The sequence below is a fragment of the Cryptomeria japonica genome, chromosome 8 (assembly GCF_030272615.1).
Source record: "Cryptomeria japonica chromosome 8, Sugi_1.0, whole genome shotgun sequence".
Taxonomy (NCBI): Eukaryota; Viridiplantae; Streptophyta; class Pinopsida; order Cupressales; family Cupressaceae; genus Cryptomeria; species Cryptomeria japonica.
In genome coordinates, this window is record NC_081412.1 from 573,428,752 (window position 1) to 573,444,903 (window position 16,152).

Consider the following 16,152-nt stretch of genomic DNA (forward strand, 5'->3'; position numbering starts at 1 on the left):
GGCACTCGAGAAGTTCCATAGGGGTGGGGTCCATTGCATCTTGTGGAACGAACCTCTAAGATTTTAGTAACGGACTCTTCATTATTTAGAAAGAGAGGTTGAAAAGGGAAAGAAGGTATCGTAAACCTAACCCTATTGGATAACAGAAAGGAAACTCAAAAAAGAAGGATATCTTCGAAAACATCTGTGGACAATTGGTACTAAGACTAACCATTGAGCAGACAAGGCACAATATATCACAATTCCTTTAATATTGAGAAAATAATAGGGCATAGTAACTCTGACATAAGACACAATATTCCAATCTGATTTTATGGAGGGTGTTCATAAAGGTAGAGCTCAACAAACAATCTTACAATTCTAAATACAACTCTTTTTAGTTTTGCAAGAATGGTATAATCTAGAATTCATTTTATGAGCATGAAGGTTTGATGTATGCACACTATTCATAACCTCATAAAAAAATATTCCAAAGAAATGAAAATAGAATCGGACAGACAAGATTAGCACAAAATATTATTAAGAACATTAGAGAAAGGAAACATGGCACAATTTGCTATTTAGAATAATATTAAGGCTCAATTATCGATTATGTGATTTTATAAAACCAAACCGGATCTCTTGATCAAGTTATTACTTTTACAAAAATGTTTCAAAAAATTTGGATCACTTGTACAAAGGTCCTATCTCTTTCAAAAGTTAATATATTTTGAGTTTTCAATATTTGACCTAAAACTTGGAAGAAAAAAAGATCCGATCAGATCATATTATTATAAGAAAAATCGATGTTTAATCGTCCTCTATCTCTGGATTTTATATCCCCTTATACTATAGTGAAGATAAAATTTCATTTTTGCCACCATTCAGAAAGATTTGATTTGGAATGACAATATCTGATCACTTTCATGCCGGAAGGTTGCGGGTTACAAATTTTCCCAAATCGCCAGCATGTCGGGCATGTAGGTTGTGTCGTGTTTCCGTATCAGATTTTGGTAGCCTCGAACTCTGGATGGCCTTTCTCAGTAGATTTGAATAAATCCACTAGGAAATGTCGAGGTCAAAAATCAACCACCCATCATATGTGGCATGCCATTGGAGAATTGGGAAGCCCCCTGTATTGTATGATCTCTTTCCTCTGTCGAGCCAACGCATGGTGGGTTATTAGAGAGAAGCTGGAGAAGTAAAGTTTTTGGTCGTAGAGACATGCAAAATCACAATGTGTCCCATGGGCCCCCCATGCGATAAGGAAAGCAACTATCTATTTGAAAGAAAAGAGTCGGAAGACTGACCATTGTAAAAGGTTTTATAGTACCAATGTGAAAGTATGCGAAGCATGGGATGAGATTGCCCCAAAACCTATTTAGGAAGCTAAATTTGAGATCATACCTATTGCATGACTACTTAGACATTCATATCAAATTCCCATCACATTCTAAAAATTCATATTTCACAGTCGAGCTGAACTGATTAGGCGTGACAACACCTGTCCCCAACACAAAAAAAGGTCAATTCAGAAGATTGTTCAGCAACTGAGACCAAAAATGGAAAAAGGAGGAAGAAATGCATAATTAAGCTGCCTTTGCACTTGAAGATGATTCAAATTTCAGTCGCCTCTTTCAACCTATTTTTAACATTATGGGGCAAGTATTGCCTTGCAGCCACTTTGGAAGATTAGTGTAGTAACTGTAGAGGGGGTTTCTGCAACGACATTTTCTAGATCCTTAAACGTTTTCTCCGAGCATTTTAAATACATTAGGAACACCAAGGTTTACCTCTGTCATTTCAATTTCTTTCGGTGCTAAATGTCTAAGCAAAGCTATCATCACCCGCGGATTTGTCCCGTATATACTCTCTATTTTTGATGTTGAATCCGCTTCATTCCTTCTCATTCAACTCTGAATCATCAGAATCATATACGTCGGTGCAATGAATGTCACATTTATCCTCTCTATATTTCATGTTAAATCTGCTGCATTCCTTGTGGTTCAACTCTGATTCATCAGATCTATGGACCACGATCTACCGATAGTTTTCTCACTACAGTTGAGCCATCTGGCTGGTTTTTCTTAACCTTCCTAGCATGTCAAGTCATACAAATTTAAGTCTAACTACTATTAATCCGTTTGTCTTAAATTAATCCTAATCTACTCAGCCAAGAAATGCCATACACCTCTTCTCGAAGTAACTATTTTTTTGTGAAAAAAAATAAGATAAATTACAATATTGTCTACAAATGTTGAGAATGAGTCAATTGAACTAAAAAATACAAACTACAAATGTGAGGTTTGCGATTTACAAGGTTCTACTGAGTTTTGAATTAGGACATTATTTATTTTACATTTAGGGTTTATGTTAGTTGGGTTTATTTCTAGTTTAAGTGTTTCCTTTCTTAACTTCTCCTTTTATCTTGTAGCCTCGTATTTTCTTAAAATGTTGCAGGTCATTTTCATTCCCTCATGCTATTGTAGTTGTAGTTTTCAATCCAACTGACCAATTCTCAACATTTGTAGACATTAATGTAATTTCTCTGATACTTTTTCAAAAAAAAACTAGTTAACTTCTAGAAAGGGTGTATCGAATTCCTTGGCTGTGTGGATTAAAATTAATTTCAGACAAATGGATTGACAGCTGATGTATTTCAAATATCCACTATATGATACGCATATCCCATGAAATGACTTCTGAATTTATATGACTTGCCATGCTAGGAAGGCTAAGAAAAGACAACAGATGGCTCAATTGGATTAGTAAGAAAACTATCAGTAGATCTAACCACTAAATGAATCATATATCTTTTCTTTTGCTCAGCTCTGATGATTAGGTTGAGATCCTTTTGACAATTTCCTCCATGAAATAACTGTCGTACCCTCATATTCAATTTGACGGTGAAACTCTGTCGAGGTAAGTCATTAATGTTATTTAGCCAGGTCTTACCCAACTACACGTCCCTCATGTTTTCCAGTTTTCCAGCCAACTCGTTGTATATGGATTGTTTACTACATTAAGTAATATATATATAGAGTGAGGCAGGCTGTTTTCTAGGTATATTTGATATGTGCATATGTGGAAGCAGCACGATTTTTACTGTGCACTTACATTCTTTATATAGAGAGAAAGAGATATAGAGTTCAAGGTCATAAATAATCCATCTACATTGAGCTGGGAAGAGCTGCCAACTAAGATCTGGCATGATAACCCTAAGGACTTATCTCGACAGGCTATGAGCTGCAAAATGAGAATGTTCTCTCCGCTCCCGCTTCTTCCTGGAAATGAATGGACAAACTAATGAGTTAATATAAATAAATTTTATAATGCAAAGGTTTTCTTCCAAATAACAAAAATGGTTAATTGAATTCTATTACTTCTCTCTAGAGAAATCTTTTTATCAGAGCATTTGAGGACTCCAAAATTAATTTATGTACCTGTTTTATGTGCATTTTAGCAAACTATCTACAATATCTCACAATGCGATTCACTTTGTGATATTGAAATTGAAATAATTTAGAAAATAAAATTTCTAAAACATTATTTTATCCGATTTTTTTTTAAAAGATTGATTATCCTAGTCTGGGTCTAGCATGCACACGTAACAGTAAACATTTTCTATTTAAAGCATGATTTCTATGTTTTTCCTTCAACAGATTTCTCAATGATCTGAGGTTTAACAAATCAAAAAGATGAGAGTTAACATCCAGATTATTTATACAAACTCTAATATCATATTTAAAAATATAATTTTAACTGCAATACATGGATAATTTGAATCATTTTCACTTTATAGGTAATGAAATTATATTAATAATTCATATATGTAAACAATAGAAAAAATTATATCAGTAACAAAATCACATATTTCTAGTTTGATCTTGTCTTTTTTATGTTGATTTCAAATAATTGCATTTTTCAAGCAATAGAAAACAAGTTTGTTCATGTTCTTTCTTATGATACAAACAATTTTGTAAAATTGAAAAGAAAGGAAAGAGAGACACTTATCAAACATCCTATATTGCCTCTCAGTAATTCAATGTTTGATTTATGACTAAGAAAGTTGAAAATAAAAGCAAGAGAGACACTTATCAAACACTTTATATTGCTTCTCCTTTATTCAATCTCTGATCTACTACTAAGAATGTTGAAAAGAACGGAAAAAGAATCTTTGATAACAATCTCTTTGCACTGACGATTGGGAAAAATCTCTTTGTAGTAATGAAAACTTGATAGCAATATACAAAAACTGTTATCCATTTTTAAGTCAAATTGGGGTGCATGGCTGCTGGTTTAGCATCACTACAATATTTTAATAAACATCTTCTATCAAGATGTAAAGAAAATATTTCTAATATTCTCAGTTGAAAAGTATCTACGGTAGGATTGGTGCATATGAGAGAACATAAGTTAGTTCGTGAAGTTTACAATACAATATTCTTTTATGCTTATTGCATATGAGAAAACATAAGTTAGTTTGTGAAGTTTATAATACAATGTTTTTTGCAAACCTAAACACTAAATTAGACAAAAATGCAGAAGAAAAAAATAAAATAAAATAAAATATCATGGTAATATGAAACAGGGGAATTTAAATTGAAAGGTTTATTCAAACAAGTGAAGGCCATGAGATAGATGATCGATTTGAATATCATGGCATAAATAGTTGAACGGTTGAATTGAAATTACTCAAATAGATAGTGGGTAGGTAGAAAAAATGATTTTTTGAAATAAGGGATCCAATAGATAAGAAGGGTAGCTAACCAGAAAATTGTTTTATTTTAAAGAACAATTAGTAGTTTAATTTTTTAAAAGTTTCCTATATTATGATCGAACGCCTACATAGGGTAGTTATTATTTCCAATAAGGTGTTTTTATAGTTTTCTAGTAAATTTATGCCACGTGCTTATTAGCTCGTCATGCTAAAGAGTTAAGAGTTAATCTAATTATTACATAGAGTAGTTAATATTTTCAAGGTATTTTTAGAATAATTATGCACAAAACCTATATGTGACAAATAAGTGATCCAATAGTTAAAATGGTAGGTAAGGTCATCCAATAGTTACATAGGATACTTAAGATTTCAAAGGAGTTGTTTCTATAATTTTTCAATAAACTTATGGCACATGGGAAATAAGTGTTGACTAGTTAAGTTAGGTAGTTGGGAAATAATTTTTAATGGTAAATGGGTAATTAAGATTTCCAAGGAGTTGTTTCTATTGTTTTCCACTAAACTTATGCCCCATGGGAAATAAGTAACAAAATGGTTATGTTGGGTAGGTAAGGAAATATTATTTATTTTCTATTGTTTTAAGAGGATAATGATGGAATTTGTTTTCCCAAAAGGGGATTTCTATGATTCTACAGTAAACATATGCCCTTGGAAAATAAAAAATCCAATTGTTATGTAGGGTAGGTAAGAAACATAATATTCATTTTTTTTAAGAAAAATATTTAATTTATATTTCCAAAGTGATGTTTCTATATTCTTTTTTATAAGCTCGTTTTACTATAAATAAATAAACGAATGACTATGTAGAATAACTTAGAGAAAAATTTATTTATTTTCACAATGTTTGGGTGTCCCCACAACTTAGCCTATCATAAGCCTCACTTAGGGAAATAATAATCCTACGAACATTGATGGCAATAGATCAAAAGCCAATATAATTTTATTTCTAATTTTGTTTTAAGGAATAACGATGAATCATGATCAAAGTAAATAAAATAAAATAACATTTAGCTTTGATATTAGAATTGAATTATTTATAATAAAATGAAATAAATAAATTAATAGTTTAGTATGTGAAAACTATGATGAAAATAGTTAAACATGGAAAATGGCTATTTAAATTAGAAAATAGAAACATAAATTTTATTCCATTTTCCTTGTTTCAAAAAATGGGATGGGTAAGGAAGGAAACTCTCTATATTGTTAGTCTATGTTGTATATTGAGAGACATTAAATTGTCTTTTACATTCAATCATAGGACATGGAAATATTCATGGGTGAAAGATGGAAACAAGATCAAGAAGTGCTTTTCAATTTTTTTCATTGATATATCTAATAGTAAACATAATACAAGAAGAACAGAAGGAGAAAGTATGAGCCAAGGGGAATTTGTGAATCAAGAGTTGAAAACTTTGGTCAGAACCAAAAATTGGAATCCTAAGAAAGAGGTCAAATATTTTGGAGATTTAAAGAGAGTTGAGAGTTGAATTTGATAAGTGAAACTGCGTGAATCTCAGATAGGTTCAATAGAGAGAAGTGTCTCAATGAAAGATAGATAGGTTCAATAGAGAGAAGTATATCCCAAGATAGTGCCATAGAGGATTTGTTAGGTCAATTATGAGGAGAATCCCTTCCATTACTTTCAAAATGGGAATAATTGCATGTATATTCACAACTCCAGTAAGGGCGAAAAGAGGTAGACCATTAGAGCGTACCGAAAAAAAACAGAGGGAGAAGAAATTTACTACAACAAATTGTCAAACAATTATAGTTTAGAATTAAAAAAAATAGGCAAATATCTTTTGGTCTCTTAGGAAAAAAAGACTTCAAAAGTTCATAGTCTGTGCCAATCAGGAAAATAGGAAGTAGATAAAACGTTCAATAGCAAATGATTTGAAGCAAGATAAACTAATTGGATGGGGTGAACGCTATATCTTAGTCAATAGGCAATAAAGTCCAAAAGCTTTCAATAATGGATTGTCACAAAGACAATGAATAATAAAGACAATGAAATTTCACAGAAGTGTATAATCAGTATGGATATAATAACACATCGGTATGGATATCATAACACAGTGAGAAAATACAATCACGGAATTTTTGAAATAAAGATAGAAACATCTTCATGGTCTCAGACCTTATGGAGTCTTAGGTCACAAGTTCTAGTGACAAGAATAAAAGAGTCAAACAAAGCAATGTAAATACTGCTTGCAGCCATCCAAATATTTGTAAAAGACAGTGAGGAGATTATCAGCATTACCAAATACACGGAAATAAAGAACATTAGCCCCGTGATGAAGAGCATAGTATTCACAGAGAAATTCATGATAAGCTATCACAAAAGTGTAAATATTCAAATGTCACTTTCTCAAAATGGTGAGTAAAGAGAAGTCCTTCATGCACCCAAAGGAGTCACAAATTATACTCAGATCAAAGTAAGACCCAAAAGTGACAATAAAAGTTCACTATTGAATTTCCAAAAAAATAAAAAAATGCTCAATCATTTATAGCCCTGCAGATTAGAGAAGCATAAGGTTATGATTTCTATCCATACTGCGAATAATCTTCTGATAGAATAGAAACTGATCCATTCAATAAGAGTAGCATATTCAAATATTTTGAATGTATTTTGAAGGAACTCAAACAGTGAAAAGTAAAGTAGTGCCTCAAACATGTACAGTGAACAGTAATAATATCATAGACAACAGTCACTCTTAGAATGGCAGCCTTAAAATCACTGAAGGACAGTCTAGGCATAAGCATGGATATAAATTTAAAATACAGAATCCTAAGAAATGACAATTAGCAAAAGAGCAGATCCTAGTGCACAATGAACAACAAGCAAAGATATAGTCATAATGTTTTCATGATTTGGTGAAAACCCAGATTCCGCTTATGATGATTTTTATGCAGAAATGAGAAGACTTCAAAACACAATAACTCAAAAAATCTGGTGAAAACCCAGTTCACGGATTTTCAAAAAACTTTATTAGTCCGCAAAAAGATAATACTAAATCAAAGGAACAGCTAATGAAAGAACAAACCACAAGGTTCAGCCAGCTATCAATATGATAAGCCTCATGGACAGTCAAAGTGAGGTATAAAGATCATCAAGAGATAATCAAGATTTTGACCAGTTGGTGCAGCCATCATGAGAAAGACAGTCTCTAAAATCAATACCAAAAGATTAGGTTGCAGAACTACTTCACAGAGCTTCATGAGATAATTGCAATAGTTTTAGATACAAAAGAAATATCTGTCAATATGATTACACATAGAGGAGTAATATCCATAAATGACACTGAGCATAGTGCAAAGTTAATGTTGCACTAGGTCATAATAGAATACACGAGACAACTATATCACAGAGATACTCAATGCACAATTAGTATTGCTTAGAAATCATAAATTATGATCATCATTGAGGACAAAGGAAAACAATTAGGGTTTCATAGTTTTGTGCAACCTCTAGTGGATAATAAGAATAGTAATAACCCTTTTGACAGATGAAAATTGCATAAGAATTAAGATCATTTATTGAAGCAAGGATGAAAATTGGATAAAAGCAATGGAAGAAGGATAAAATCAGATAGAAAAGATTAAGACATGGGAATTAGTTACTAGAACTAAAGACAAGAATATTATTGGAACTAAATGGGTTTCTAGGAATAAATTAAATAACGAAGGTCTGGTTGTGAGGAACAAGGCTAGATTAGTTTACAAAGGAAATTCACAGCAAGATGGATTTGATTATGGAGAGACTTATGGTCCAGTTGCAATAATTGAAGTGGTATGACTATTTATGGTCTAATCTGCACACAAGAACTACAAAGTATATCAGATGGATGTCAAACGTACATTTCTAAATGGCGACCTAGAAGAGGAAGTCTACATTGAGCAGCCTGATGGATTTTTTTTTTCAGAAGACAAAGACATGGTTTGTAGAATGAAGAAATCTTTATATGGTCTAAAACAAGCCCCTAGAGCATGGTATGCTAGATTAGATAGATATCTTTTAAAGATTGGTTTAAGCAAAGGTAATATTGTTAGTAACTTAAATTACAAAATTGAGCAGGGTGACATATTTCTTATGATATCTTACTCAGACTAGGAAAGGTATTTTCATTTGTTAAACTAAGCATGTGAAGGAGTATGTAGTTGCTGCTACCAACTGTACTAAGATTTTATGGATAAAACAAATGCTAAAAAATAGTGGGTAGGTAGAAAAAATAATTTTCTGAAATAAGAGATCCAATAGATAAGAAGGGTAGGTAACCAGAAAATTGTTTTATTTTAAAGAACAACTAGTAGTTTAATTTTTTAAGAGTTTCCTATATTATGATGAACACCTACATAGGGTAGTTAGTATTTCCAATAAGGTGTTTTTATAATTTTCTAGTAAATTTATGCCACGTGCTTATTAGCTCGTTATGCTAAAGTGTTAAGAGTTAATCTAATTATTACATAGAGTAGTTAATATTTTCAAGGTCTTTTTAGAATAATTTTGCACAAAACTTGTATGTGACAAATAAGTGATCCAATAGTTAAAAAGGTACTTAAGGTCATCCAATAGTTACATAGGATGCTTAAGATTTCAAAGGAGTTGTTTCTATAATTTTCCAATAAGCTTATGGCCCATGGGAAATAAGTGTTGACTAGTTAAGTTAGGTAGTTGGGAAATAATTTTTAATGGTAAATGGGTAATTAAGATTTCCAAGGAGTTGTTTCTATAGTTTTCCACTAAACTTATGCCCCATGGGAAATAAGTAACAAAATGGTTGTGTTGGGTAGGTAAGGAAATATTATTTATTTTTTATTGTTTTAAGAGGATAATGATGGAATTTGTTTTCCCAAAAGGGGATTTCTATGATTCTATAGTAAACATATGCCCTTGGAAAATAAATAATCCAATTGTTATGTAGGGTAGGTAAGAAACATAATATTCATTTGTTTTAAGAAAAATATGTAATTTATATTTCCAAACTGATGTTTCTATAATCTTTTTTATAAGCTCGTTTTACTATAAATAAATAAATGAATGACTATGTAGAATAACTTAGAGAAAAATTTATTTATTTTGACAATGTTGGGGTGTCCCCACAACTTAGCCTATCCTAAGCCTCACTTAGGGAGATAATAATCCTATGAACATTGATGACAATAGATCAAAAGCCAATATAATTTTATTTCTAATTTTGTTTTAAGGAATAATGATGAATCATGATCAAAGTAAATAAAATAAAATAACATTTAGCTATGATATTAGACTTGAATTATTTATAATGAAATGAAATAAATAAATCAATAGTTTAGTATGTGAAAACTATGATGAAAACAGTTAAACATGGAAAATGGCTATTTAAATTAGAAAATAGAAACATAAATTTTATTCCATTTTCCTTGTTTCAAAAAATGGGATGGGTAACCAAGGAAACTCTCTATATTGTTAGTACTTGTTGTATATTGAGAGACACTAAACTATCTTTTACATTCAATCATAGGACATGGAAATATTCATGGGTGAAAGATGGAAATAGGATCAGGAAGCGCTTTTCTATTTTTTTCATTGATATATCTAATAGTAAACATAATAAAATAAGAACAAAAGGAGAAGGTATGAGCCAAGGGGAATTTGTGAATCAAAAGTTTAAAACTTTGGTTAGAACCAAAAATTGGAATCCTAAGAAAGATGTCAAATATTTTGGAGATTTAAAGAGAGTTGAGAGTTGAGAGTTGATTTTGATAACTGAAACTGCGTGAATCTAGGATAGGTTCAATAGAGAGAAGTGTTTCAATGAAAGATAGATAGGTTCAATAGAGAGAAGTATATCCCAAGATAGTGCCATAGAGGATTTGTTAGGTCAATTATGAGGAGAATCCCTTCCATTACTTTCAAAATGGGAATAATTGGGTGCATATTCACAACTCCAGTAAGGGCAAAAAAGAGGTAGACCATTAGAGCGTACCAAAAAAAAATAGAAGGAGAAGAAATTTACTACAACAAATTGTCAAACAATTATAGTTTAGAGTAAAAAAAAATAGGCAAATATCTTTTAGTCTCTTACAAAAAAAAGACTTCAAAAGTTCATAGTCTGTGCCAATCAGGAAAATAAGAAATAGATAAAACGTTCAATAGCAAATGATTTGAAGCAAGATGAAATAAGTAAACTAATTGGATGGGGTGAACGCTATATCTTAGTCCACAGGCAATAAAGTCCGAAAGCTTTGAAAAATGGACTGTCACAAAGACAATAAATAATAAAGACAATGAAATTTCATAGAAGTGCATAATCAGTATGGATATCATAACACATCGGTATGGATATCATAACACAGTGACAAAATACAGTCACTGAATTTTGGAAATAAAGATAGAAACATCTTCATGGTTTCAGACCTTATGGAGTCTTAGGTCACAAGTTCTAGTGAAGGGAATAAAAGAGTCAAACAAGGCAGTCTAAATACTGCTTGCAGCCATCCAAATATCATTATCAGCATTACCAAATACACGGAAATAAAGAACATTAGCCCCCTGATGAAGGGCATAGTATTCAGAAATTGATGATAAGCTATCACAAAAGTGTAAATATTCAGAAGTCACATTCTCAAAATGGTGAGTAAAGAGCAGTCTTTCATGCACCCAAAGGAGTCACAAATTATACTCAGATCAAAGTAAGACCCAAAAGTGACAATAAAAGTTCACTATTGAATTCCCAAAAAAATAAAAAAATGCTCAATCATTTACAGCCTTGCAGATTAGAGAAGCATAAGATTATGAAATCTATCAATACTCAAGCGAATAATCTTCTGATCGAATAGAAACTGATCCATTCAATAAGAGTAGCATATTCAAATATTTTGAATGTATTTTGAAGGAACTCAAACAGTGAAGAATAAAGTAGTGCCTCAAACATGTATAGTGAACAGTCATAATATAATAGACAACAGTCACTCTTAGAATGGCAGCCTTAAAATCATAGTATAGGCATAAGCATGGATATAAATTAAAAATATAGAATCCTAAGAAATGACAATTAGCAAAGGAGCAGATCCTAGTGCACAATGAACAACAAGCAAAGATATAGTCATAATGTTTTCATGATTTCGTGAAAACCTAGATTCTGGTTATGACGAGTTTTATACAGAAATGAGAAGACTTCAAAACGGAATGACCCTAAAAATCTGGTGAAAACCCAGTTCACGGATTTTCAAAAATTTTTATTAGTCCGCAAAAACATAATACTAAATCAAAGGAACAGATAATGAAAGCACAAACCACAAGGTTCAGCCAGCTATCAATATGATAAGCCTCATGGAGAGTCAAAGTGAGGTATAAAGATCATCAAGAGATAATCAAGATTTTGACCAGTTCGTGCAGCCATCATGAGAAAGACAGTCTCTAAAATCAATACCAAAAGATTAGGTTGCAGTCCTACTTCACAGAGCTTCATGAGATAATGGCAATAGTTTTAGATACAAAAGAAATATATGTCAATATGATTACACAAAGAGGAGTAATATCCATAAACGACACTGAGCATAGTGCAAAGTTAATGTTGCACTAGGTCATAATAGAATACACGCGACAACCATATCACAGAGATATTCAATGCACAATTAGTATTTCTTAAAAATCATAAATTATGAAATTGGATAAGAATTAAGATCATTTATTGAAGCAAGGATGAAAATTGGATAAAAGCAAAAGAAGAAGGATAAAATCAGATAGAAAACACTAAGACATGGGAATTCGTTACTAGACCTAAAGACAAGAATATTATTGGAACTAAATGGGTTTTCAGGAATAAATTAAATAAGGAAGGTCTGGTTGTGAGGAACAAGGCTAGATTAGTTTACAAAGGATTTTCACAGCAAGATGGATTTGATTATGGAGAGACTTATGGTCCAGTTGCAAGAATTGAAGCGAGATGACTATTTATGGTCTAATCTGCACACAAGAACTACAAAGTATATCAAATGGATGACAAACGTACATTTCTAAACAGAGACCTAGAAGAGGAAGTCTACAGATTGATTTTAGCAGAGGTAATGCTGTTAGTAACTTAAATTACAAAATTGAGCAGGATGACATATTTCTTATGATATCATTTTTGGAGGTGAATAAATTCTATGCATGAAATTTGCTAATGATATGAAGAATGAATTTAAAATGTCTATGATTGGTGAGATGAAATTTTTCTTTTGTTTTTAGATTACTCAGACTGAGAAAGTTATTTTCATTTGTTAAACTAAGTATGTGAAGGAGTTACTTAAGAAATTTGGACCTGAGAATTCTAAACCTGTCGATACTCCTATGATAAGCGGTTGCGAATTGTCAAAGGATGATGAATCTCCTGGAGTAAATCCAAGCAGATACAAATCAATGATTGGTGGATTGTTGTACCTAACTCAAACTAGACCTGATATAATGAACATTGTTTGTATTACTTCGAGATTTCACTCAGATCCTAGAGAAACTCATGATATTGGTGTTAAGAGGATATTCAAATATTTGTTATGTAAAACAAAGTTTGGGCTATGGTATCCAAAGAATGATGACTTCATATTATGTGCCTATATAGATTTTGATTGGGAAGGAGATGTGAATGATCAAAAGAGAACTACTGGTGGTGTATTCTTTCTTGGAAAGAAGTTGGTTTCATGGCTTAGCAAGAAACAATCACGCACTTCATTGTCTAATGTTGAAACAGAGTATATAGTTGCTGCTACCAACTGTAGTAAGATTTTATGGATAAAACAAATGCTAAAAGATATAAGGATAATTTATGATGAGCCTACTATTATTCACTATTATAATAATATTGCTATTGATATGTCAAAGAATCTGGTATTTCAATCCAAATCGAAAGACATTTCTATAAGGTACAATTTCTTGAAGGAAAAGGTTGAAGTAAAGGAAGACAGATTGGTTTATGTTCGTACTAAGGAACATATTGTAGATATTGTAACTAAACCATTGCCTAAAGATACTTTTGAATATCGCAGAGACTAGTTCGGGGTCAACACCCCTCTAGAAGAGACTTCGTGATGCAGGGATATATCAATCAGTTCAGCTTATCAAACATATCCTTTTGATCGAGGTTGATGAGATGTTGCTACTACTCAAGGGGAGTAGTCAACTATTTGTTTCAGTATTTTGGTTTGATATTTGTCCTTTGTTATTGATGTCAAAGGGGAGAAGGTGTTTATGTAAAAAACTATCAATATTTTGGGAGAAGGTGTTAATCTAAGGGGGAGAAATATATTTCAAATCAATCTTTTGGGAGATTGTTGGTATTCCTTTGCACTTGGATGTTTTTCACATTCAGTGCCGCCATCAATACCAAAGGGGGAGATTGTTTGGAATATGTTGGATTTGGTTAAGTGTTGTCATCGATGACAACACTATATCCAAATTGGACCTATCCCAGTTAGTCTTAGTGATCATCTTAGTTTTAATTCTGATCTGGTATGATCAGAATCTCTGGATTCAGTTTTGGATGTTTATTCTAGATGGTTATATGGTTTCCATATTCTGTTGGTTCATAATTTTGTGCTTTGGTTGCTAATGCTTTTGTTCCTGATTTTTGGGAACCTTCTTGTTTTGAGGCCATCGGTAACTCCATTAGCAACTTCTTGAAGGTTGATGATGCCATGTTATCCATCGATCATTCTACCTTTGCTCGCCTATTAATTGATGTTGACATATCTCTGGCCCTCCCTAGGGATGTGATTCTTATGGTTGGGGATAGGCCTTGGACTCAACCACTAGATTATGAAGGCCTCCCTTTTCGCTGTCGAAGGTGCCTCTCAATGGGTCACCTTGCTTTTGACTATTCTCTCTCTCGTCACAAAGGTGTTGCTACTTGGTGGAAGGATCCTATGGAAGACCACTTGACGATTAATACTTTAGATCCTATTTCGGTTGATTCATCTCAAGATGAGATGCCCCTTATTGTTGATGAAGCCCTGGTTGATGCTACTGTTGTGGTGGACCCTTCCACCTCCTTGGTTCCTGCACTCATTGCTCCTGCTCCTCTCCTTCACTCTACTCCTGGCGCTTTTTCTCTTTCTGTTGCTCAGCTGCAATAGTAGCATGGCAGTGACTCTATAGGAGTCTTCTGCGCTTGATTCTTCTTTGAAAGTTCCTAATGATAGTGTTTCCTAGATGATTGTTTGTCGTAGGCAGAAAGGAAAATCTAACCCCCTTTCCCAAGCTCCCCTTGTCAAGTTTCAGGTTTTCCTCCTCCCTCTTGATTTGGGCTGGGTTGTTGATGGTTTTTGAGATTGGTTTGGCTTGTCAAACTTTGTTCTTTTGGAGTTTGCACCCCTGCTTGGTCTATTTAATTTTGATAGCCTTCGACTTTGTAAAGGCTATCAAAAATATATCACCTTTTGCATTGTTATTCCCTTTCTAATAAGTGACTAGTATTTTTTTAACATATCAACACTAAAATTTATATTTTTTCTATCTTTTGCTTACTTGAAGTGGTGATATAATATTATTTCCTTGATTACCTACGATTTTTAAAAAATATTATTTTGATGCCTATACATTATAAAATAAATGTTGAATTTATAGGTAGACGATGTAAGACAAAATAAGCTCGTCCATAAGTTCTAAAATAATATTCCCCTTTTCTACTCAGTAGACATTTCAAAACTTGCCAAATGGGATCATAGTGAATTTTAAAACTCAAGTCTATAGATATCTGACAGATAGTATTAAATACAAGTCAGAAGTGCAAAAAATTATTAATATGTTTTATGTATAATAATATGTATATATTTTTTTTCTAAATTAAATTTTACAGCTACATAGATCAATAAGAAGAATAAAGAAAATAATACTTTCATGATTATTAAAAAAAATTTAAATTCAAGACTATAAGATTTTTGTTTAGAAAATTTAATTCTGTTTCTCCCATCACAGACTGATCTTAGTGTGGCATGACTACCTAGACATTCATATCATATTCCCATCACATTCTAAACATTCATATTTCACAATCAAGCTGAACTGATTAGGCATGACAACACCTGTCCCCAACACAAAAAAACGTCGATTCAGAAGATTGTTCAGCAACTAAGACCAAAAATGGAAAAAGGAGGAAGAAATGCATAATTAAGTTGCCTTTGCACTTGAAGATGATTCAAATTTCAGTCGCCTCTTTCAACCTATTTTTAACATTATGGCACAAGTATTGCCTTGCAGCCACTTCAGAAGATTGGTGTAGTAACTGTAGAGGGGGTTTCTGCAATGACATTTTCTAGATCCTTAAACGTTTTCTCCAAGCATGTTAAATACATTAGGAACGCCAAGGTTTACCTCTGTCATTTCAATTTCTTTCGGTGCTAAATGTCTTAGCAAAGCTACCATCACCCGCGGATTTGTCCCTATATACTCTCTATTTTTGATGTTGAATTCGCTTCAT